The sequence below is a fragment of the Mustela nigripes genome, chromosome 3 (assembly GCF_022355385.1).
Source record: "Mustela nigripes isolate SB6536 chromosome 3, MUSNIG.SB6536, whole genome shotgun sequence".
NCBI classification, from domain to species: Eukaryota; Metazoa; Chordata; class Mammalia; order Carnivora; family Mustelidae; genus Mustela; species Mustela nigripes.
In genome coordinates, this window is record NC_081559.1 from 55,491,091 (window position 1) to 55,516,798 (window position 25,708).

General features: G+C 42.7%; 1 protein-coding gene and 1 non-coding gene across 7 annotated transcripts in view; one reads left to right on the forward strand and one right to left on the reverse strand.

Moving 5' to 3' along the window:
• The window catches only part of TANC1 (tetratricopeptide repeat, ankyrin repeat and coiled-coil containing 1), a 227,620-nt gene that overhangs the window by 42,512 nt on the left and 159,400 nt on the right, over positions 1-25,708 (forward strand). The window lies entirely within an intron of this gene.
• Positions 24,118-24,305, reverse strand: LOC132014830 (U2 spliceosomal RNA). The gene has a single exon (XR_009403463.1). It is a non-coding gene; the product is annotated as a U2 spliceosomal RNA (small nuclear RNA).

Below are 25,708 nucleotides of genomic sequence, written 5' to 3' on the forward strand. Positions count from 1 at the left end.
CCCCCGCGCGCGCTTGGTAGGTGTCCATGGTTTTCAAGTTTACATTTGAAACTAGAGGGCAGGTCTCCTGGATGCTTCTCTCACTCAACTGAAAATTATTAAGGCCGCCCCCCGCTTTTTTAGGTTATTTTCCCAATGACAAAAGTAATCTATGCTTCTGGAACAAATAAAAAAAAATGCAGAAAAGTGATTTTATCATTCAGAGCTTTCCTGCACACATTTAAAATAAGACAATAAATTTAATTTTATTTAAATTGAACAAAATACAACTGAAATTAAACCCAAAGGAATTGCTGAACTTAAATGTTATTTTCAAATTTAATGTTTCCCACACACACCCCAAAGAATATTGCTCTAAAGTTAAAAAAAATAGTGTATGTAAAGTATTGACAAGCCAGTATGAGAATCTAGATTACTGTGACTTTAGAGTTCTGTCTTTTCTAGTTACCATATTGTCCATGTGCAAGAGAAGGGTTAAAAAATATGGAGTGACATATAATTAAGGGCTAGAGTATGTGATACAGGCCTTAAGTCAAAGTCTGAAGATAGGAAAGGGGACTCTCATTTTAAAAACCTTAAAACCTAAACTGAAAATTTTTCCTATGGAAATTAGTAGATCAATGTCTTTTTTGGCATTGTACAAGAAAAGAGTTCTGCTACATAAAATAGTTTTGAAAATCTTGGGCGTACATGATTTTACTTGCTCACAACAGCCTTTGGAGTTCTGTTCTTTCCTGGATCATTGAGATTTGGAGTTTGCTGGTGGGGGGGGGGGCACACCACCCTCAAGGTGACAGTGCTTGTCAGGGGAGTGGCCAGAATGCCACCCTCTCTCTGCTGGTGCTTTTAGTGATCTCCTCAGGCAGGAGATGTAGGTAATGTACAGGGACAGTTATGTATCCCTTGGCAATGTAGTTGTTCTGAACACAGTAGCACTTTTGGAATTAAACAGAACAGCCCTCTGAGTAGTCCATAATAAATAGATCATGTGTGTTTATACACACCTGTCTCCTAAGTGTTGCCCAGAGCTCTTTTAGCTGGAGGCCATTTGAATTGTGAGCACTAATGTGTATTTGGGGATTCTACCCATAGAAATGACAGTATGGAAGTTGGAGGCATGCTTGACTGTATAAGGACATCGGCTTGGAAAGAAAACATGCTGTGCAGCCTGACAGGCCTTTCTAAGATCCCTTGGCAGGATAGTAACTGGGTTTTTGTGATGACTCCAGGTTAGGCTTTGTTAGATTCCCAAATACTTACTTGTTGTGTACTCTGTGCCAGGCTCTGGGCATATGATGACAAATTAATAGGGTTCCTTACTTAAAATTTAAGAGGGCAGACGGTTTTTGTTTTTGTTTTTAAAGATTTTATTTATTTATTTGACAGAGGGAGAGATCACAAGTAGGCAGAGAGGCAGGCAGAGAGAGAGGGAAGCAGGCTCCCTACTGAGCAGAGACTCCGATGTGGGGCTTGATCCCAGGACTCTGAGATCATGACCTGAGTGGAAGGCAGAGGATTAACCCACTGATCCACCCAGGCGCTCCAAGGGGGCAGATGGTTTTGTATGCAAATACAAGACAGCATAATAAGGGGTACAGAGTAGAGATGAATGGGATATATAGTGGGAGCAGAGGGAAAATGAAGACCTCCACTTTGGAGTGAACACAATGTGGTAGAGACTTGGGGAGTAAATGGGAGTTGTCTAGGTGAAGTAAAAAGATATTCCAGGTTGTGGGCGCCTTCGTGGCTCAGTGGGTTAAGCCTCTGCCTTCGGCTCAGGTCATGATCTCAGGGTCCTGGAACTGAGCCCCGCATTAGGCTCTCTGCTTGGCAGGGAGCCTGCTTCCCTTCCTCTTTCTCTGCCTGCCTCTCTGCCTACTTGTGACCTCTCTCTGTCAAACAAATAAATAAAATCTTAAAAAAAAACAAAACAAAACGATATTCCAGGTTGAGAGAGATGCGTGTATGCTAATAGGGTAGCTGGAATCTGGATTGTAAATGTTAGAGACGATTTCATTCCAAATGGGTCATCGGGGGGTTTTTAAAGTTATTATGGATATTGTAAAAAACATACAAGTAGTGAGAATATAATGAACTGCTATGTACCAATCAACCAGCTTCACAAATACTGACAAAACAAGATTTGCCAATCTTGTTTTACTAACCCTTCACTGATTTTTATGTGGTTAGAGCAATTTAAAGCAAATTCCAGACACTATGTAATTTTCCTTGCAAAGAGTTCACTATGTATCTCTAAGAAGGATCCCCCATGCCATTATCACACAGCAAAATAGAGATAATTCCAAAGTATCTGTCCCACACCAGTCTATATGCAGATGTCCCCTGTTAACACAGGTTTATTTATTTATTTATTTTAAAAAGATTTTATTTATTTATTTGAGAGCGAGTGTGCATGTGCACCAGCAGGGGAGAGGGGCAGAGGGGGAGGGAGAAGCAGGCTTCCCACTGAGACTGGAGCCCGATGTCTGGGTCAATCCCAGGACCCTGGGATCATGACCTGAGCTGAAGGCAGAGGCTTAACTGACTGAGCCACCCAGGTGCCCCTTAACACAGGTTTTATACTTAAAGGGAGCCGTTTTATTATCTAAAAGATTCATTTAATTAGCATACCTAATTTTTCAGGGATGTTGGATAAATGGGGCATTACTCTCATACCGTATTTTTATTCCTTTCTTTAGAAATGTTATACACTTTGTTTGGTCCTACTTTTGATTGTTTTAATTCAGATTAGCCTTGATGGAGAGCTGTGCCTTACAATTTTTTATATTACTTACTTGTCACATTGCAAGATCTATTCCAGGATTTGGAAAACATTTGAAACTCTGATGGGTAGATTATAAATGGTTTAGGATACCCAGACCAGTTCCTTCGGTTTTGCTTCAGTTTCTAGCTGTTGGTGAGTAATTCATGGGTTGAAAGTGTGGAGTTCGTTCTACATAATTTGGCCCCCACAGCCGTTGAAGTCTCTTTCCTAGCATGCCTTCTTGGCTTGGACCAGTTCCGTGTCCATACTCACATGCCAGGCTTGTTGGAGGCGCCACAGGCTCAGCTTACTCCTTCAGGGGTGGAGCTGAGTCACCCTCCATTTTGATGCTTTCCTCAACTGCTTCAGGCTTCTTTGGCTCCCTGTCCCCTCTCTTCTCCCTACCCTGTGCTCTAGCATTGAATTCTGTGCTCGCCTCTATCATACATACTCCTCTTGCTTGTAGGCAGTACGAAGCGGAAGGGATGGGAAATTTGAAGCCAGCATCATCTGAATTCTGGTTTCTTCTCCTCCCCCTCCTCCTCTCTCCCTCCCCTTCCCCTCCTCCTCCTTTTAAACTGTGGTTGATCACACAGGTACATAACATGAGATCCACCCTCTTAACAAATTTGTAAGTATACAGTATTTTTAACTATAGGCACAAGCTTGTACAGCCGATGTCTAGAACCTTTTCATCTTGCACGACTGAAACTTTATACCCGATGAACAACATTTTCCTATTTCCCCTTCCCTCAGCTCCTGGCAACCAGCCATTCTACTTTCTGCCTCTGAGTTTGACTCCTTTAGATACCTCATGAGTTGGAATCATACAGTATTTGACCTTCTGTGACTGTCTAATTTCACTCAGCATAGTCCTCAAGGTTCATCCATGTCTTAGCACGTGACAGAGTTACTTCCTAGTTTAAGGCTGGATGCTATTCCGTGTGTGTGTGTGTGTGTGTGTGTGTGTGTGTGTGTGTGTACTACAGTTTCTTTATCCATTCATCTGACATTTAGTTTGCTTGTAGGCTTGGCTATTGTCAATAATGCCTCGATGAACATGGAAGTACAAAGCTCTCTTTGGGAACCTGATTTCAGTTCTTTTGGATTAATATAGCCAGAATTGGGGTTGCTGGATCATAGGCCTGATATATCGATTTAGGTTAGTAATACAGAACCTGTGCTCTTTGTAATTCATGGCATAGAGAATGGGTCCGTTCCTATCCACAGTCATCAGACAGACCCTCTTGTTCATGTATTTCGCTGTATGTGATCATAGGTAGTTAGTGCTTCTTGCTTTCCTGATGCCTGTTTTTGACCATGTGTTCAGGAACTTTGAGAATTATTTTGAGGCAAAGTCATCATTTTCCAAAAGGGAAAAAGCAAACCAAGCTTTTATTTGCTGGTCATTCACAGCAGCTGTGTCACTGAGGAAGTGTTAACACTGCTTTTGGTTTTTAAATCACTGTGTGTTATTCCTTCCCAGGACTGAAAAAAATTGCAAGGTTGGAATTTTCTGGATTGTTAACAAGATCAAAAAGCAAAGATATGAAGCCAAGGGGGAAATGTCTTTCTATAAAATAGCGGTGGAAAGCAGAAAATGCTAGAATTCTATAGTAAATGATAGGTGTTGCAAAAATAAGCTTTGACCAGAAAATGAAGGTTACAGTTTTTCATGTTATTTTTGAATTGGGATACAGTTGAGCCAACTAGAGTTTTTAATGTTGTCTAATTTTTTTTTAAATGTTGATTTAAAAATGTACACATAAATTTAGCTTTGTTAACAGGGTTTTAGAACATGACTTGATTTCTTTGGAGAGAAGACTTACCTCGTTTTTATATTTGTAATTTCAGTAGCTATAGGTGTTAGCTTTGGAGTGGTTTGTAAGAAATTCACTCCCCTCCACCCAGGGAAGACACAGTTATAGCCATTTCTCCGATTTTCCTCAGGTTTCACCTTCGAACTCCTGAAGGAAGCTGCAGTGGTGTCAGCGTATCCACGGTCAGTGTGGGGGTGGGGGGGCATTTTTCTCACAGAACAGACAAGTCCTATTTTCTCTTGCTTTGTTGATGTTTTGTTGCTGGGATTTGCATTTCTGATAGGTTAAGATCTTGTGACTTATTTGTGTTCTGGCCTGGGGACCCTCTGCTTTTTGTGATCTGAGTCATTTCCTATTGAGGCCCCGTTTGGGCCTGGAACTCCCTGCCCAGGGCTGGGAGACATGTAGCAGGGCAACAGACCTACTGTTTGCAGCTGGGAGGAAGTCTAGTGTGCCAGGAGGAAAGAACAGGCGTCTTCAGTGCTAGTGGCCTGGCACATGGTGGTTTGGAATGGCCCAGCACAGCACAGCAGCCTGACCGGGGCATCCGTGTTCCCTGTGGGTCTAGAAAAGACCTCTGGTTCCTTGGAGGATTGCCAAGGGCAAGGAAGGGCCTCAGCCTCCAGAGACTTGCAGGTTATCAGAACCAAGTGAGGGTGAGTGAGGCCTGTGGAAAGCAGGAGAAAGAAGTCGAGTCACTAGACACTGGGTCAGGGCCGGTTAAGCAGCAAAAGCAACTTGGCCCTAACTGTTTAAATCTCTATTCTAGAAATTCCCTCTGGATTGAGCCAAAGCAGCGGGGTGGGGCAAGGGTCAAGAGGCCTCAGCTGTGGGAAGGAAGGGCTGTAGAAGCTGAAAACAGCAGGCCAGGCCTGGATGTCCCGACAACCTTGACTTCCACCCTCTTAAAATAGAGAGGTTTCCCGTACCCCGGTAGGTCATTGTAGCCTGTTTGTAAAATGAGTGGGTCTGAGACACATTCAACAATGAGCTTGAAACAAAAGTCAGAATTGCTTTTGTGAATCTGGAAATAGATTTAGTTTTTAACTCAGTTTAGATTAAAAAAAAAAAAAAAATCCCTTGAAGGAAGTGTAAACCATGACCTTTTATTATGAACTGCCACTTAAATGCATTAAACTACTCTCTTTACTAATCCCAAAGCAAGGCAGTACTTTTGAATGCTACTACTTACCAAGACAAAAAATATGAAGTTACCCAATAATCAGTTTCTGAATAGATAAATGATTGAAGTTGTTGGAGGTTAGATTGCTCTTAGATGAGGAAAAACTCACCCTAACCTTTGTGGTTCAGATAGGTACATGCAATGATGCAGAATTTATTCCTTGTCTCTATGTCCGATATAGATTAGTTTCCAAGCTAAACCAAGCTTGCCCCATTGACTATAGAATCCTAATATTTAAACTTTTATTTTTTAACTCCTTACGAAAGCAGGAAGATCATCATCTTTAAAGACTATAGAAAAGCTTGGGCTTATGTTAACTATACTGGCATTAGAAATTTAAAAAAAGGAAAAAAGAAATGCTTGAGCTATTTTAAAACACACTTATTTAAATCCCTGTTTCCTTAAAAATGAAACAAGATGGGCTTGGGAGGGTGACAAACCCTAAGAGATTCTTAATCTCAGGAAACAAACTGAGGGTTGTTGGAGGTTGGGGGTAGGGAGAGGGTGGTTGGGTTATGGACATTGGGGAGGGTATGTGCTGTAGTGAGTGCTGTGAAATGTGTAAATCTGATGATTCATAGACCTGTATGCCTGGGGCAAATAATACATTATATGTTAATTTTAAAAAATCCCTCCTTCCTTAAGACCATCTGGGCTTCTAGACAAAGGGAACTGGGGGAGGGCAAGCAGGCATCAGCTGTGAGTTGCAGAGAGGTTGGGGACATGGTGTCCATGCATGGTATCCCTCTGCTCAAGGAAGTTTAAATCTGGTAAGGATGTTAACTATAAGCACCACAAGAAAATGGAGATGATGAGAAGTGCCAGTGTGTGGCGAGGATGGGAGTAGGCAGACGGAAGCTTCCCGATCAGAATGGCAGTGCTGTACCTGCCTTTGAAAGTCTGTCCCAGGGTTCAGTAGTGTTGGAGACCACCAAGAGCCAGCACTCTGCAGCTGGATAGAGCATCTTTTCCTATTTTTGAGAACACCTGGGTCCTGAGGACTGAGGTTGGCCATGTGGGCATCTTCCCTCTGGGATAGAGTGGCTTGGAGACCTACAGAAAGTGAAAATAACCTTCTCTTAGTGCCAGGATAATCCTTCAGGGCCACGCTGTTTTGAAATGCTTTGTTTTGGTGTCCTTGGACACTTTTGGGGATTGAAAGTCTATTTAAACCATAACAACCTGAAATCTACTGTTTGGGATTTTATAAATTGTCCCTGTCAGTCATACTTTCTCAGGGCTGTCATTGTACCTTAATTTAGCAGTTACCCACCACCCTCTTAATTTGCAGTGGCCTGGGAAACCAAATATTTCCCTCCTGTTAGAATCCTATCTAGAAGAGCTCTCAGGGAGGGCCTACGAAAGAGGTGTTGGACAGAGGTGGGGAGAGGCTGGCTAGTTCTCTTCTAGCTGTGTGTGTTTTGAGCTGTCTGAAGGATTGCAGATGTTGGCAGCTGGAAAGACTAAATTTTGGTTCCTAGCTGCTTTTAGCTTAGGACTCTGTCCCCTCCCCTCTTGTCCCCACTAGTGTGTAATTCTCTTCTCCCACCCATGCCTGAGCGATTTTGTCCTGGCAAGAAGAGCATGAATGTTTGTTCAGGGACAATGAGAAGAAGGTAAAGGAAGAAAAACTCAGGGGTGAGGCGAGGGTTCGGTCAGTTAGGCACTATTCTCGAAACCAAGATGCATGGAGCCGTGTGGAAGATACAGAGGCACGATGTGGAGCCTGCCTTTAAGAAGCTTAGCATGTAGTTGGGAGAGAGAACTAACAGACCCGAAATCCCAAGTGGAAGTGCTGGAGAAGTTTTGCTCTGGGTGTGCGTTCAGAGCAAAGGGACTGAGTCGGGAACCTTGAGCCAACCGTGCTGGGGGCCAAGCGGTATTTGAGAAAGTGCTCTTGCAGTGACGCTGGAGAGACCAGCTTCCCTGGGAACATGTAACCCCAGCGGGCAAGTGGCAGAAGCTCTGGAGACGCTTAGCAGCACATCTGGTGAACCCATTTCAAAGGGGGAGTGCGTGAGGGTTTGTGACTGGCTTGCTGACTGTTGTGTCTGTGTGGCTGATTAAAGTACAGGCCCTCGGGCTCTACTCAGGGTAGTGTGGTCCTCTTCTCATGCGGTCCGAGGTGGTGTCCAGGGATGACCTCATTCTGCTCCTGTGGCCTGCAGGACAGACTTTGGGAAACACTGACGAAGGATGGATTAGGCAAAGCCGATTAATTTTCCCATGAGAGACAGAAATTGGGAAGGAGGCATCCGAGCTCGGCTGCCTGATTTTTGTCACTGTTTCAGAAGGACATGTAGAGCAGGTAGCCTAAGAATTAAGGACCAGGGAAGGGAGAATAGAATTAACTGCTCAACTGGAGACGGCCTTCCCGTAGTCCTCATCCTTTACCCAAATGTCCGTGTCCTCCTCAGCCAGTCACTGTACTGGAGAGCATGACGATGCTAAATTACAATCACGTCCAGGGTCAGCCCTTGTTTGAGCCAGCTGGGTTTTAGGCCTAGGGAAGCTGTGGTTTTTGGGTGCTGTAACTCTAGGAAGTTTTCCTTTAATGATTATGTGCTTTGTTAGATTTGGTGAGCAAGGAAATGCGGATCGTCAGTTAAAAAAAAAAAAACAAAACAAAGCCAAACAATAACCCTGTTAATACTGTTACTGGAATAACCGGGAGAAATCATGGGGTAAATACGGTTCAGTAGATTCTTCCCATATGAAAACCATATTTTAATCACTTCTTACACAGCAAACACTTGACATGGGAATGTTCTTTACAGATGAGCTTTGAATTGTTCCCTCTTGCCCTCCAGGGCTTAACTCCGGGAACGGCCCAGGCTGTGCCACTCCTGTCTTCTCCTTGAGGGAGTGTGCCCTGCAGGCCACGCCTTGCACCCACTCCAGTGCACACCACCTGCAAATTATTATGCACTTCAGCTTCCCCCAGCTCTGTCCCTGGTCCCTTTGTTTGTCCTTCCACCCTCCTTTTTAAGGCATAAATATTTCCTGCTGCCCCCACACCAGTCAGGTAAAAAGAAAACTGCCCCGGGATAGCCCCCCCGCCCCCTGTGGTTCTAGGCCCGGCTATACCTTAAGATCAGCTGATCAGCTTTATAAAGGCTCAGCATTTGAGCCTCATCCCCAGAGATTCTGTTTTCATTTTTCTTGGCATCAGAATTTTTAAAGCTCGCCCGGAGATTCTGATCCGGCGGTTAGGATTGAAAGCCACCTTGGTATGGGATGTAATGACACAAGCAGTGCCTGCGTTTCAAGGAAAATGGAAGCTGCAGGATTTGAAATGAAAATAGGTACTTTATATTGTATATATATATATTTTTATTAACATGGAAGATGTTATTTGTTTCAGGGGTACAGGTCTGTGATTCATCAGTCTTACACAATTCACAGCTCTCCCCACAACACATACCCTCCCCAGTGTCCAGCACCCAGCCTCCCCATTCCTCTCCCCCTTCCCCTCCAGCAACCCTCAGTTTGTTTCCTGAGATTGAGAGTGGTTTTGTCTTGTTTCATTTCTCCCTCCCTTCCCCTATGATCCTCTGCCTTGTTTCTCAAATTCCTCATATCAGAGAGATCATACGGTAATTGTCTTTCTCTGATTGACTTATTTCACTTAGCGTATAATACCCTCTAATTCCAGACACTTCATTGCAAATGGCAAGATTTCCGGGGGTTTTTTGTTGGCTGCATAATATTCCAGAAAATAAATATTTTAAAATAATGCCTTTTACTACTCCTGTCCCCAGGGCATGCGGAGTCCCTGAGGTTCTGCTTCTCCCTACCTTCCATCTTTATTTAAGCCTGCTTTCTATTAAGCACCAGCATTCAAAATGAAACAAAACGAGAACATTCCTTTCCTCTTGTTAGCATTTCTGTGGTATTGTTTTCCACTCTGACAGTTGACTGTGACCTGCACCTCCGTGAACTCTCATGTGACCTTCGTCCCCTCTCTGGGCCTCATTCCTAGTGAAGCAATGTTGAGGCTGCAGAACTCTGTGCAAGGAGAGGATGTGGACTGTCACATGCGGAACCAGGGGTCACAGGCTTTGGTCCACGAACATGCACAGTAATTGGTTTTGTGGTCTGAGGAGGCCCATTGCTAGGGTTTAGGGAGATAACCTGAGGGATAATAAAAATTCTTTTTGACGAATACTTACTTCGATTGGATAAACACCTTGGGAGTCTCTTTGTTCATCCTTGAAAGAGAGTGATGGCCAGGAAGTAAACCCTAATAATTCTCAAAAGCATTTTAAGGTATTTTTTTTTTCAGGTGCCAATTAAAAATTAGATCTGCAAATTAAGAGATACTGATTGGCAATTGGGGGTTATCATTCATCTGGTCTCTAAACACCTGTGTTTTACGTTCCATAAAAATTCTTCCAATAAGTACACTTTTTTGTCTTTTGAATTTTACAGGAGAATATTTTGTGGCATAATGCTAGTTTTTCAAAACTTTCTTGGGCCCAAATTTTGGGTTATACATTGAAAGTGATTGGAGCCCTTCGAATGGAGGAATACTGAAAAGCAAGTAAAAAGAAAGTTGTCCTTTTTTCTCACCTAACATTGATTCTGAAGGCATAGTTTCTGAGTTGGGGTGAGTGATCTCACTGCAGTTCTAAGTAACTTCTCAAACACCACTCAGAGTTCCTCTGGTCTCCTTGACCTGCTTTTTTCCCCTTTCTGTAATTACTGAATATGGATGACCCTTAAAACCCATGTAGGACCAAATACAGAATTTAAACTCTGTGATCTCATCACCACAAAAACAGGCTGTAGGGACAGTCTCTCTTCTTGCAGGAAGCCGCCTCCCCTTGGGACCTCTGTGACTCTGTAATTTATAGTGGTGCCTTTGTAGTCTGGGACTCAGAAGGGACCTTTCCCCTTGTCCTTACAGAAGTGGTGTAACAGATGGGTTCCTCTAGGTGGAGAAGGGGCTAGAGCGAAAATATGTGTGTGCATAACCTGTTGCAGATGTAATTTTGATGGTGCCCGCACATCGGTGGGTCCTCTGGGCAGAGGGTCTGCCTGACAGCTGGTGTATTGTGGGCTGTTGATGGGTATTCTTTGAGTACTTGTGTGTAGGTGTGGCTGGGACAAATGAGAAGGCTGCCTTTTCTGCTTTAAGAAACGAGGCTGGCTGAAGAGCTTGCGGCAGCTGTGAGATGGAGCCACTCCCTGGCTGCCAGAACCTTCTGTAAGGAGGCAGGTGATCCCTTTTATGAGCGAATAATAGGGCCGCCCTGGGACACCAGAGCCACGGCTTTCACCAGGTGGTGCTGTCTCTCAGTGAAGCTCCAGTGTTACGCTTGAGCTTGGCGACTGGGGCCTGGAGGCCTCGGCAGCATTTGTAGGCTATCGCTGAATTCAAGATGAGGCCATTTTTGAGGAAATGTTTGACCCAAGGTTATCACCGGGTCCATGTCGGTTTCTCCTCCGCGTTCTGCTCCAGCAGGATCTCTGCTGTCTCTGCAGTGGGGCAAGACTTGAACCCGTCCTCGGTTTGCTCCCCGAGAAAGGCTTCTATGTTCAGTTCTCATCTTTGAAGTCTTGGTGGGGAAGGGGGGCATGTCTCCTAGAGCTTCTCATTAAACAGACTTAAAGGGGAGAGAAGGCCTCCACCCAGCCTTTGCGTGCACGAACCTATTAGGCTCCGCTGCCCTGCCAAGATGGTTTTGTGGGCCTAAACGTGACTATACACGATTCTGTCCTTTTTGGCAGGGAAGCCCAGCAGCAGTGCTGTGAGGGCATTGATGTGGACTGGACCTGACGGCTGGTCTGCTTGGGCATGGGTCGCACCCTTGCAGAAGAACATTTCCCTGGCAAGTAGGCCGAGTCAGTCATGGGAACCTGCTTTTGGAGTCCTTCATTCAACAAGCATGTACTGGGCACCTGCCTCTTCATGTGACAAGGGCAGGAGGTCAGGGTAGGGGTGGTAGTTCAGACAAGCCTTAGAGAAATTGGTAGCAGGGGAGGTAGAGGCAGAAGGAAGCAGATGCTAGAGCTCAGGTCCCTGAGAAGAAGGACTGGTGTAACTCTGTGGGGGAGGGGGGCAGAGCATGCAGGGGGATATTGGAGCTGTGCTAGGAGGGTGACTAATTTCCAGAGTGGGAGAGAGGTGCTTCAGGATGAGGGAACAGGAGAGCAGAGGTGTGAAACTGGGCAGTGTGTTCAGAAAGAGTGAGCTCTGTAGAGAGCTGGGACCCGTGAGGACTGGGGCAGGGAATGTGGGAACTTCAGTACCCGGCCTGTTTTAGGGAGGTTCTTGGCCCCTTATCTCAAACCTTTGAAACATTTCTTTGTGTCCTGGGCTGCAGACCTATTAGCATCACTTAAAGGGAAAACCTGAGATAGAAGAAGTAAACAAATACTTCAGTACCCTGCTCCTGACGGGAGGCTTTCAGTAAGTGTCTCCTGTCAGCTCAGATGGAGGGCATCAGAAGAAAGAATGAATTTTCTTGCTTTTGCCAGCCGGTCACCTTGCTTTCCCTTCTGTTAAGAGTATGTTATGTGCTGACGTCTCTTTCCTTTCCATCATGGCTTTGTCCGGAGTTTCCGGGAGGTGGTAGCTGCTTTTATAAACTCTGTGCTTCTTGTCTCCTAGGGGAGTGTGCCCACAGGATTTCCTTTGTCCAGTTCTCTCTCTAGCTTTCTGTGGTCAGCTTGTCCAGGGGAGCTTTCTGGGTGCCCCCCTCACCCCCGAGTGAGACCGCCTCTCCCTGTGGCCAGCACGTGAAGTCTGGGATGAGGCATGGTGGGTGGGACCCACGGAGAGACCCTGCTTTCCAAGATGAGTTATTCTCTGAAAATTTTGAGGGCTTTGAAAGTAAATTGGGATTTTAGTCAAAGAAATTTAAGAATTTAAAAAAAAATCGTGTCTTAATTACTGTGTTAAAACACTCTTATTAATAGGGATGCTTCAATATGGTTTTCTTTCCCCTTTCCATTTTTTGGTGCCCATATCCAGATTTGGGTCTCTGTATGGTTCATAGCACAGTACCGCACTGAGAGGATATAATACATGTTGTGTGACTAGCTTAATACCTTACTATTGACAGTTTGCAAACACAGAAGTCCTATTAACTTATTCTGAGTTGTGTCTTTTCCCTTCCCTTCAGAAACTTTAGGAAACCTGTTAAACTCCTGTACTATGGTTTTCCGGTGCTGCAGTTTTATATGTGAATTTTCAAACAAAAATCCCTACTTCAGGGGTTTGGGTAAGCCTGGAGGCTCCTGATGGGTAAAACTTTTGTTCTGTTCACATTGTTGGTTGCATTCCCTATCTCTAAGGTGTGGCAGTTAGCAGGACTCAAATATTCCCTCTTTCCTTTGAGAAGAGAGTTCGCTGAGAACTGGGTCTTCCAATTCCATCTTAAGTGAGCACAGCTTGGAGGACTGTTAGTTATTTATGTTCAGCTGCTCACAGTTGAGGCCACGGAGCAGGCATCCCCAGGAGGTCCAGGACAGACTGGTTGACTGAGGGCTCTGAAAACTGCCCTATATTCCTTCTCTGTGGGTGTTGGAAGAGGTCCCCTTAGGAGATGGGAGTCCAGGTTAAAGCTGCTTCCAAACCACTGTTAATTCTTGAAACGTGCAGGTAACATGCAGGTGAACTCTGCCATATGTCCTGTGTGGCTTGCTGGCAGGACTTCAGGTTCTGCCCTGACCCCTCCTGCCCCATGTTGCTTGTCATAAAGAACACAATGGTCCCATTTCCCCTAAAACTTTGCGGGATCCTGCGGAAAGGTAAAGCTTCTCAGCAGGAGCGTGGCTGGGGAGTACACAGCAAAATCCAAGGTGAAGCTTTAAAAATTAGAATACTTGGACTCCCCCAACCCCCACCCCAGGTGTGCTGAACTAGAACTTCGGGGTTGGGGAGGGAGTCCCTGCTATCTTTTCTTAAAACTCCTCAAATGGAGATAGTGTATAACTTCTTGAAAAATATTTGTATGTGGACTGGACTTAAAAACAAACTCTTAGCCTGAGCAGATGTCTGGGGGAATTATTTTTGAGCTCTTCTAACTAGTTTAACCAGTTCATACAGCCAAGCCAAACATTCCCTTATTGTGCCATAATTTGCATGGTAGAACCATTTTATAACTTTAAGTTAGAATTGCCCAGGACAACACTTTTTACTGTTGTAAGTATACAATAAAATAGAAAAATGACACTGATGAACAGTTTTCGAAATTTAATAATAGTTAATGCTTATTTAGGAATCCAGGTGGGAATCTGTTCAAATGGAATTTCACCCAAAGAATGCAGAGATTTGCATATTGAAACCAAAGGTTTTTGACCTATGGTAACACATTTTTCAAAGTAGTATTGAAATAGCAATTTAAATGTATTGCCCCCAGAGATTTATTAGACAGGAAATTTATTTAGTAAGGGATAGATTTTTTTCTTCTCTTCCAGGAGGTTTTTGGGTGGTAGAGAATTAGCTAGGTTTTCTTTATTCCTTCCCTGGGACCAACTTCAGGAAGTGGATAGGAGCTTTATTTATTTATTTATTTATTTAAGATTTTATTTTTATTTATTTGACACAGATCACAAGTAAGCAGAGAGGCAGGCGCAGAGAGAGGAGGAAGCAGGCTCCCTGCTGAGCAGAGAGCCCGATGTGGGGCCCGATCCCAGGACCCTGGGATCATGACCCGAGCCGAAGGCAGAGGCTTTAACCCACTGAGCCACCCAGGCACCCCCGATAGGAACTTTCATAGCAAAGATCATGTTAAATGTTTAACTGTCTCTTTTGCAAATTCCCTTTCTCTGAAGGAAAATCTTGCAACTTGTTATTTGAGGTTTTAATACTTAAAGGTTTGATGGAGAATGAGTTTATGTTTTGAGATCAAAGAATCTTACTGTTGAGGCGGGACCTGACAGATGACCTGTTACCTGCTTTTCATTGCCTCCGTTTCATGGAAACTGCTTACGCATGGCCTCTGATAGAACTCTCTGGCATGACTTTTTTTTTTTTTTTTTAAGAGATTTTATTTATTTATTTGACAGCGATCACAAGTAGGCAGAGCAGCAGACAGAGAGAGGGAAGCAGGCTCCCTGCCGAGCAGAGAGTCCGATGCGGGACTCGATCCCAGGACCCTGAGATCATGACTGAGCTGAAGGCAGCGGCTTAACCCGCTGAGCCACCCAGGCACCCTTGGCATGAATTTTTTGTAGCACTTGATAGTACTGACCAGTCCTCATTTGAAACTTCCTTCTTGGGTTCCTTTGCATCATTTCTGACTACATGTCTTCTTTTTTTTAATTTCTTCCTAGGTCATACTGTATTTGCCCTTAAATGTTCATGTTCCCTGAGATTTGATCCTTGGTGGTTTTTCTTTCAGTCCGCACAGCCTCCTTGGGGGACCTCAGTGCCTCTGTGGTTTCAGCACCACCCACGTATTAATGACCCCTAAGTCTTTCTGTGAGTTCATCCTCTTGTCTCAAGCAATCTCTTGGACGGTTCTACTTGGATGACTCCTATTTACTTCTAAGTAGGAATCTCCAAACTGAACTCCTTTCCCTCCCAATACTTGCCTGCTTCCTGTCTCCCTGCTCCCCGCTACCCCACTCACATAAGTCTCCTTCTGTCTGTCTCCCTGCTTCCCTCCCCCCAACCCCCCGACTCCCACGAGTCTCCCCATCCCCAGACTCCTGCCTGCTTTTTCCCACTTTGGTCATTGGCATTATTCAAGCCAGAAAATGTGTGACTCATCCTTCATCCTCCCTCAGCCAGTCCCATATCTTCATTTGCAATTAAATTCTATCATTTTAATAACCTAAATAAAAAAGGAAAAGGCCATTCCACTGACATTTAAATATGGGCATTAAAGTTGTAGTTGGGCTTATATAAGCAGACCCAATAACACGAGACAATTATGACCATTTCTATAATGTACATTTTGTACTCTGCATAATCCTAGATATCATATGTTATTTCTAATTTTCACAACTATTCTGTGGCATATTTGTTATATTTGAGGATTTTTTTTTTTAAGATTTGCTTAGAGCTAGAATGTGTGGGGGTGAGTGGGGAGGAGGGGCAGAAGGAGAGAGAGACTTAAGCAGACTCCACACTGAACTTGGAACCCAGCGGAGGGAGGGTGGGTGGTACTGTTTCTCAACCCGAGATCATGGCCTGAGCGGAAGCCAAGGGTCAGATGCTTATCCAGGTGCCCCATAAGTGTGGAATCTTAAGTTTCAGAGAGTTTAAGTTACTGGCTCAAGATCACAGGGCAAGTAAAGCATGGTGGGGTTGGGACTGCGGAATATTAAGCCTGTGGGTTGGTCTGCCTGACTCCAAAACCTTTGACACCATGTCACTCTGTCTTGCTGTGTTCCCATGGTACTGCCATGCAGTTTTAGACTTCTGGTTGATAGGTTGGTTTTGTTGAGGGCAGGAACTGGGTGTTACTCAGATCTCTATGTCTTATATATTTTTTCTTCATAGCAGGTGCTAAAGACAAGATTTTTTTTTTTAAAAAGATAGTATTTATTTAGATAGTGAGGGTGCGTGTAATTGTAGAATTGGTGGGGAGGAGCAGAGGAAGAGAAACAAGCAGACTCCATGCTGAGCACAGAGCTGGACATGGGGCTTGATCCCACAACCCTGAGATCATGACCTGAGCTGAAGTCCAATGCCCAACCAACTGAGCCACCCAGGCATCCCCAGCCTCTCTTGTCTTTTAAAGTTTTTATTTTAATTCAGTTTCATTAACATACAGTATTGTATTAGTTTCAGGTGTACAATATAGTGATTCAGTACTTCCCTTCCGTATAATACCCGGTGCTCATTGTGCCCATTGCACTTCTTAATCCCCATCACCTATGTCACTCATTACCCCCAACCTGCCTCCCCTCTGACAACCCTCAGTGTCTTTTTTTTTTTTTTTAAAGATTTTATTTATTTATTTGACAGACAGAGATCACAAGTAGGCAGAGAGGCAGAGAGAGAGAGAGGAGGAAGCAGGCTCCCTGCTGAGCAGAGAGCCCGATGCGGGACTCCATCCCGGGACCCCAAGATCATGACCTGAGCCGAAGGCAGCGGCTTAACCCACTGAGCCACCCAGGCGCCCCCTTCGGTGTCTTTTTTAAGAGTGTTTCTTGATTTGTCTCTTTTTTTCTTTTGCTTGTTTTGTTAAATTCCACATATGAGTGAAACCATGTAGCATTTGTCTTTTTCTGACTGATTTCTCTTAGCATTTTACTGTCTGGCTCTATGCATGTTGTTGCAAATGGCAAGATTTCATTCTTTTTTATGGTCGAGTAATATTCCATTGTATATAGTGTGTGTGTGTGTGTGTGTGTGAATATATATGCCTCATCTGCTTTATCTATTCATCAGTCAAGTGACACATGGGCTTCTTCCATAATTTGGCAATTATAAGTAATGCTGCTGTAAACATAGGGGTGCATGTTTCCCTTCAACTTAGTATTTTTGTGTTCTTTGGGTAAATATCCAGTAGTGTGACTGCTGGATTATAAGGTTGTTCTGTTTTTCACTTTTTAAGGAACCTGTGATTGCTGGATCATAACATTGTTCTATTTTTCACTTTTTAAGGAACGGTCATACTGTTTTCTACAGCTTCTGCACCAATGTGCCGTTTCACCAGTAGTGCAAGCAGGTTCCTTTACCTCTACATCCTTGTTAATACCTATCATTCTTGTGTTGTTTTTATTCATTCTGACAGGTGTGAGAATGATGATGAGCATCTTTCATGTGGCTGTTGGCCATCTGGATGTCTTCGGAGAAATGTCTGTTCATGTCTTCTGCCCATTTTTTAATTGTATTATTTGCCTTTGAGTGCTGAGTTATGTCAGTTCTTTATATATTTTGGATACTAACCTTTTATCAGATATGTTATTTACAAATATCCTCTTCCATTTTGTAGGCTGCCATTTTGTTTTGCTTCCTTCATTGTGCAGAAGCTTTTTATTTTGATGTAGTCTAAATAATTTATTTTTGCTTTTGTTTCCCTTGCCTCAGGAGACCTATCTAGAAAGAAGTTGCTACCGCCAATGTCAAAGAGGTTACTGCCTGTGTTTTCTTCTAGGTTTCAGGTCTCACATTTAGATCTGTAATCCATTTTGAATTTTCATGTATGATGTAAGAAAGTGGTCCAGTTTCATTCTTTTGTATGTTTTTATGTAGTTTTCCAATACCATTTGTTGAAGAGACTTTATCCCGATGAATGTTCTTTCCTGCTTTGTCAAAGGTTGAGCATATAATGGTGGGTTTATTTCAGGATTTTCTATTCTGTTTTATTGATCTTTGTGTCTGTTTTTGTGTTAGTACCATACTGTTTTGATTACTACAGCTTTGGGTTTTTAGTTCTTTTGTTTTTAGGACTTAATCTCTACATCCATTGTGGGGCTCGAACTTATAACCCCCTGATCAAAAGTCATGTCTTTTACCCACTGAGTCAGCCAGGTATTGCAGTTACTAAAGCTTTGTAATATACTTGACTTTTGGAATTGTGATGCCTTCTGCTCTGCTTTTCTTTCAAGATTGCTTTGGCTAGTTGAGGTCTTTGTGTTTCCATACAGGTTTTAGGATTGTTTGTTCTAGTTGGGTGAAAAATGCTTTTGGTATTTGGTAGGGATTCCATTAAATGGGTAGATTGCTTTGGGTTGTAGAGACATTTCAACAATATTTGTTCTTCCAGTCCTTAAGCATGGAATGTCTTTCCATTTCTTTGTCATCTTCAGTTTTTTTCATCAGTGTTTTATAGTTTTCAGGGTACTGGTCTTTCACCTCCTGTGGTTAGGTATATTCCTAGGTATCTTATTCTTTTTTGTGCAGTTGTAAGTGGGATTGATTCCTTAGTTTATTTTCTGCTGCTTCATTATTAGTGTATAGAAATGCAACCGATTTCTGTACATTGATTTTTGAATCCTGAGCTTTCACTGAATTAATCAGTTCTAGCAGTTTTTTTAGTGGAGTCTTTGTGTTTTCTATATGGAATATCATATCATCCGTAAATAGCTAAAGTTCTGTTTCTTACCTGCTGATTTGGATTCCTTTTATTTTTCTTGTCTGACTGCTATGACTAGCACTTCCATTACTGTGTTGAATAAAAGTGGTGAGAGTGGACATCCCTATCTTATTTCTGACTTTAGGAGAAAAGGTCTCCGTTTTCCCCCACTAAGGATGATGTTAGCTGTGGGTTTTTCATATATGGCCTTTATTATGTTGAGATATGTTCCTTCTAAACCTACTTGGTTAAGAATTTTTATCATTAATACTATTGTATCTTGCTAGATGCTTTTTCTGCATCTCTTCGTGTATCACATTGGTTTTGAGAATATTGAATCACCATTGCAACCCAGAAATAAATCACATTTGATGATGGTGAATGATTTTCTTTAAATGTACTGTTGAATTTGGTTTGTTGAGAATTTTTGCATATATGTTCAGCAGGGGTATTGCTTGTAGTTCCCTTTTTTAGTAGTCTTTTTTTTGGATAGAGTATGCACTTGCATGTGTGGTATGGGGGGGTACAAAGGGAGAAGGGAAGAGAGAATCTTAAGCAGGCTCCACATCCAGCAGAACTTAGTCTCACAACCCTGAGAGATCATGACTCAAGCTGAAATCAGGAGTTGGACGCTTAACTGACTGAACCACGTAGGTGCCCCTTTAGTGGCATCTTTATCTGGTTTTGGTATCAAAGTAATGCTGTTCTCATAGAATGAATTTGGAAGTTTTCTATCTTGGAATAGTTTGAGAAGAACAGGTATTAATGCTTCTTTAAATATTTGATAGAATTTACCTGTAAAGCTGTCTGGGTGTTTTTTGATTACAGATTTAGTTTCTTTTCTGGTTATCTGTCCAAGTTGTCTCTTTCTTCCTTTTTCAGCTTTGGTGGCTTATGTTTTTTAGGAATTTATCCGTTTCTTCTAGGTTGTCCAATCAGTTGGCCTATAGTTTTTCATCATATTCTCATGATTATTTGCATTTCTGTGATGTTGACTCTTTCTCCTGATCTGTGATGTTGAGTAATTAATTGGCTAAGTCTTTTAGATGTTTATCAGTTTTATTGCCCGCCCCCCTTCAAAGAACCAGCTCCCGGTTTTATTGGTCTGTGCTGTTTTTTTGTTTTTTAGTTTCTGTGTCATTTATTTCTGCTCTACTCTTTATTATTTCCTTCTTTCTGCTGGCTTTAGGTTTTGTTCTTTTTAGCTCCTTTGTGTGTCAGGTAAGGTTAATTGAGATTTTTTTCTTACTTCTTGAGATGCTATAAATGTCCATCTTAGAACTGCTTTTGCTACATCCCAGAGATTTTAGACCATTGTTTTCATTTTCATTTGTTTCCATGTACTTTTTAAATTATTTCCTGGTTGATCCATTCATTCTTTAGTAGGATGTCATTTAATCTCTATGTATTTATGTTCTTTACAGATTTTTTTCTTGTGATTGACTTGTTCTCATAATGTTGTGGCCAGAAGTTATGCATGGTATGATTTTGATCTTCTTGAATTTGTTGAGGTTTGTTATGTGATCTATTCTGGAGACTGTTCCGTGTATACTTGAAAATGTGTCTTCTGTTTTAGGATGGAACCTTCAGAATATATGTTAAGTCCATCTGATCCAGTGTGTCATTCAAAGCCATTGTTTCCTCATTGATTTTCTGTTTAGATGATCTGTCCATTTTTGTGAGTGAGGTGTTATAGTCCCCCTACTACTGTAATGTTATCCATTAGTTTATGTTTGTTATTAACAGTTTTATGTATTTGGGTGCTCCTGTGTTGGGTAAATATATATTTATAATTGTTACATCTTGTTGGATTGTCCCCTTTATTTTTATATAGTGTTCTCTGTCTGTTGTTACAGTCCTTGTTTTAAAGTCTGTTCTGTCCAATATAAGTATTGCCACTCTAGCTTTCTTTTGATGTCCATTTGTGAGGAAAATGGTTCTCCATCTCCTTGCTTTCAATCTGCAGGTGTCTTTAGGTCTGAAATGAGTCTATTGAAGAGCCTTTCCTTTTTGTTTTTAAATGACAGCATGTGAAAATGTAGAATCCTCTGACTCTCTGGTCATGCTGTTTGAATCATTCATATGCTGGTCATAACGAAGGCAGAAAAGGCCCTTTCAAGTAAAGACCTTGTTAATGAGAATAGCATAGATGGACCTAGTTGTTAGCTTGAGGTTAAATGTGCTAGAATAGATGAGGGTATGACCTATGAAAAGCAGAGAGTACATATGTAGGTAGAGGCAGGTAAATAAAAGCAGAGTCTACTGATGTTTTTTTTATTTGGTTAAATTGCTCTTGGGAGGATGGATTTCAACATGAGTTGTGCTATACCAGACAAACTAAATCAGGGACAGGTGTACTACACTTTGTATCCTTATAGGTCTCACCTTTTACCCTGTCCTGGGAAGGAAATATTCTTTGTTTTCCATCACTGTTCTCCCTCCTGCATCAGATTTTGGTAACAAAAGTTTGTCTAAGGAGAGGGTCCCCTTCAACGAATACATAAAACCAATTTGTCACTGTGGAATTTAGAAACTGTGTAACCTTTCAAAGTCTCAGGGTTTTTTTGTTTTTTGTTTTTTTTACAAAGTTGTTTTATAAACTTGGAGGCAATGCTGTATTTTGCAGGGTTGTCACTGTAACGTGACAGAGATAATCTCTGTCCGCAATTAAGAGTTAGGTCCACAATGAAGAGTAGGTCTTATTGTCCCCATTTAGTTATCAAAAGCCTTTATTTCCTTTTTTTTTTTTTTAAAGATTAATTCCTTTTAGAAAGCATACACGTGTGTGCAAGTGGGGGAAGAAAATCTCAAGTGGACTCTCTGCTGAGCCTTTGCAGAGCTTAATTCCATGACCCTGAGATCATGACCTGAGCCAAAATCAAGAGTCAGACACTCAATGGACTGAGCCACCCAGGCACCCCAGAGACCTACATTTTTTAGGTTTAAAAAGACTTTTGCTGGTCCATCAAGAAAAAATTTTGGAAGAATTGATGTGAGATGGAAGGGGAAGAGGAGAGTCACAAGCCGTGGTTCTTTGGTATTGGACCCTGAAGAGTGTGACATTATCAGCTGGGACTTATTAGAAAGAAAGTCTCAGCTTCAAACCAAACCTAAAAGTCAGACTGGGTGTGGGGCTCAGCAGTCTGGCTTAACAAGCCCTAGGGGTGATTTTGATGCACTTTAACTGGTGGAAAGTAAGAGAAATCAGGCCGCAGGCCCTTCAGGTGGTCCAGTTGTGGGAATGATGATTACCTCCCCAGAGTGGTGGGAGGGAGTAGAGAGGAGCTGGAACTGGTGAGACTTAGTCATTCGATTGGCTACTTCTTAAGACCAGGAAGAAGGCTATGAGGAGGTAGAGGCTTGGAGTCTGTGGACTAAACGGGGAGGTCGGGGTGGGGGTGCTATCAACAGGAACCCAGAACCCACACTGGTGGGAGATGGCGGGGGGTGTGGGTGTTGGAGTTCCAGGGAACAGGAAGATGAGTTTAGTTTTGGACATGTAGAGTTTGTGTTGCTAGAGTTGATGTCAGCGAGCTGGAAATAAAGTATGAAAACTACAGCCCAGGTGAAACCACGGGGAGACCTGTTTGTGAGTTGCCCACATGGAGGTGGCCGTTGAAGTGGGAATTCACATCAGTTTTCCAAGGAAAATGGTGCAGAGAAAAGAGCTGAGGTTGACTGGTTTGGAATGGGATATTTGCGATGATTGCATTCAGCTTCTGTCAGAAGCATAAGTATAAAGTTTAAGTTAAGTATAAAGTTTAAGTATAAAATGTAGGAATATGCGGTGATAATAGTTTTAAATAAAACCAGATTATCCCAGTTCCTTTGGAGTTTTGTCATAATGCTATCTTTAGAGGCCCCCTGCTGTGTGATAGAGGCTGGTCTTGTACATCATCCAAGCTTGGGGATCCAAGGCTTAGGGTTCCAAAGACTAGGTTCCTAGTGTTTCTCTGTCCCAAGTTCTTTCTGTGTCCAAGGGGACAATTAGAGTTCTACCTCCTCTTTGTGAGGACTGGACAGGACCCCTCACCATGGAAAAACCCCACAGTGCCAGCCAAAGTTTGCTTCTCTGTCCACCTGTGCTGTCGTTTTCATGGTGTCTTGTTGAATTTGTGGAGTAAAAGTCTTGTATTTGTAGCGGGTTTACAGTATTGATAAGAAGAGGTAATTGTAAGTAGTCCTGAGTCTCAGTTGGAGATGGAAGGCTTTGTACTTTTCAATGAATTATCCATACACGGAAATATGCGTTTTATTAGGTTTATGAGAAGGCAGAGGGAGTTGGCTTGGGAAGTTTGCCTAAAAACGAGGACCAGGCATTTAAAAAGCTTATTTTATATCCAGCTCTGTTGTAGACCCACATATTTTGCTGTAGCTGAAAGATGTTTCACTGAGATCATGAAAACTTAGTACATCTGTGCAGCATCTTCATTATATCGAGAACAATTGCACTGCCAGGGTTTCTAATTCAGCGTTGTTCAAGGAACATGTGTTCCTGTTTTTCACTAGGTTCCAATCGGGATGTTTTTCCTTAAAGGGACCACACACTTGTATTTAGAAAATAACTCTGTAACTGTGCTACAAGTACAAGGGACCTTGTAGGTGTGGAGACTGTAGCATCTGAAACTCACCCTTCCACACTGGCTCCCCCAACTGGAAAGGAGCGTGATCTAGGTGTATTTGTAGGGATATGTGGGTGTGGTTTCTGCGCCATCTCCCAGTTCCAGTTTTGGTCCTTAGGTCTGAGATATGTTTCATACTGTTTGTATGTGTTACAAGACGCAGAGACAGAATCCATGATCAAAGGTTTCCCTGCAGAGTTGCGAAGGGCTTTAACCGAACCTTTCCCTGGGTTTTTGAGAAGAGAAGTCTGATGTTTGTCTGTGGCATGTGCCCTCGCTCCTGTGCAAAGCTTGAACTTCATAGGTTTGATGGAACGCTTACGGGACTCCCGAAAAGAACACGTGTAATCTCCACGCATAGGAATTATTCTGTAATTCACAGTTTACCACAGTGCCGTTTGCAGTTGGGTCGGGTGTGAAAGCCACCGGTTTAGCACGGCACTGCTCTCCCAGCCCTTCTACGACTATGCCAGGCTCGCATCCTTCTGGGAAGTTGAGCGGCTGCCATGGCTGAAACTGTGAGCCAGACTTAGGTAATTTTATTAGTCTAGAAAAAGTAATACGCTCCTGCAGCTGTTGTTGTAGGTCCCGACCGTGAAAACAAAAACCGTCTCAGTTACCCAGGATCCATGAGAACTTGGCAGTGGCCCAGTGGAAGTCCATGTATTTTGGACTCTAAATTTTATTTGTCTTACTATGGGTATCCCCTGGTTTAGGGTACGCAGCTGGGGAATGGCCTGACTGTATGAGGTGGTGCAGGTGGGGGAACCTCGAAGACACCCCTGAGCTAGGAAGCCTGACCCAGTTAATTGGAGGCTACATCTTCTGGATTTTAAACACTTTAAAAAAGGATAAGGATAGAGGATGTATCAGATATTAAACTGGTAAGAACAGATACTACACTTGATCTTAGCCAAAAGGCCGAGAAGCAATAAGGAGAGCGTCCAAGAAAACAACAGAACCATAATAAAATACGCTTGTTCCATATACTCAGCCTGGCTTTCCTGTTTGTGTCTGTTGTCTCACAGTGTAAATTCCCACAGGTCTTTCTCTTGCAGCGCCAGGCTGCTTATTGTGGGTGAGTTGGTCAGTAATCTGGTGGTGATGGACCTTCTTGTTAAATAGAACTTTTATAGATCACTATGGAAAACTAATCATGGGACTTGGCCTTTAATTGCCAGGAGTGGTGCCTGTGTGGGATTGCCCATCTTGTGCCAGTCAGTAAACGACTGTCTAATTTTCTGTCTAATTGCAGTGGTTCTGTGAGTAGGAGACTGCAGTTCTGTGTTTCTAGAAGCTCCTGGCTCCTGGGCTATTAGCAGAGCACTTAGCACGTCTGCGTAGTTGTCCCATTGAGTCTGACTGATTCTTTGGGTCAGAGTCTCTAGTTCTTGGGGTCCTTGGATGCACTTCAGGGGATCTGTAAATGTGGGTGGGTGGGGAAAAAAATGACTTCTTGGTTTTCAAGATCTCTAGAATGTCGCTTTTTCTCTGTCATGAAAGTGGGCAGCCTCACATATGGTCAGTAGCACCTGTGGCTTTGGCAAGTAGAAATTAGATTCTTGTATCATGTTGTGGGAGATAGTTGAAACTATCGCTTATGCTCATCTTTGCTTAGAGAATGGCAGTAGCTTTTAGACCTGCTGCTGTGTCTTGTGTGCGTTAAGCACACATTGACTATTCTCCCCCTTTTGCTGTTTAAATATTTTTATATCTGTGTTTCAGTATAATTGATTTTCTTTGTAAGGGTATATTCTTTGTCAGAATCATTCAGAAACACTCTGAGAGGATCTGGGTTATTGAAGCAGTCCATGATACTTAAAAGGTCACAGACTCCTGCCTCAGATGGCACCCTTGTAGCTCTCTCATACTCTGAGACCAGATTCGTTAACGTGGGGAGGGGGGGAAGTCAACCCATTTGGTTTTTGTTTCCTAGCATGAATTGTCTTTGATTTTGGGGACTCTGACTTTCCCCCATTTGGGGGCTGTTGGAGTGAATTAAAAAAAAAATGACCCTCTACCATTTCTGGGTAACCTTTCTTTTTTTTTTTTTTTTTTTTTTTTTTTTTAAATTTTTTATTTTTTATAAACCTATATTTTTATCCCCAGGGGTACAGGTCTGTGAATCACCAGGTTTACACACTTCACAGCACTCACCAAAGCACATATCTGGGTAACCTTTCTTAATGGGCCCCTGTAAGCAGTCCCCTTTAAGATTGCTTACTGCAACCAAGTGTTTATGGCCAAAATGGTTTCCCTTACAAATTTCAGGTTTAAGACTATACAGTGCTCTGTGTGTTGATATTATTTGCTTTAACTATGGAGGGGAGAATGCC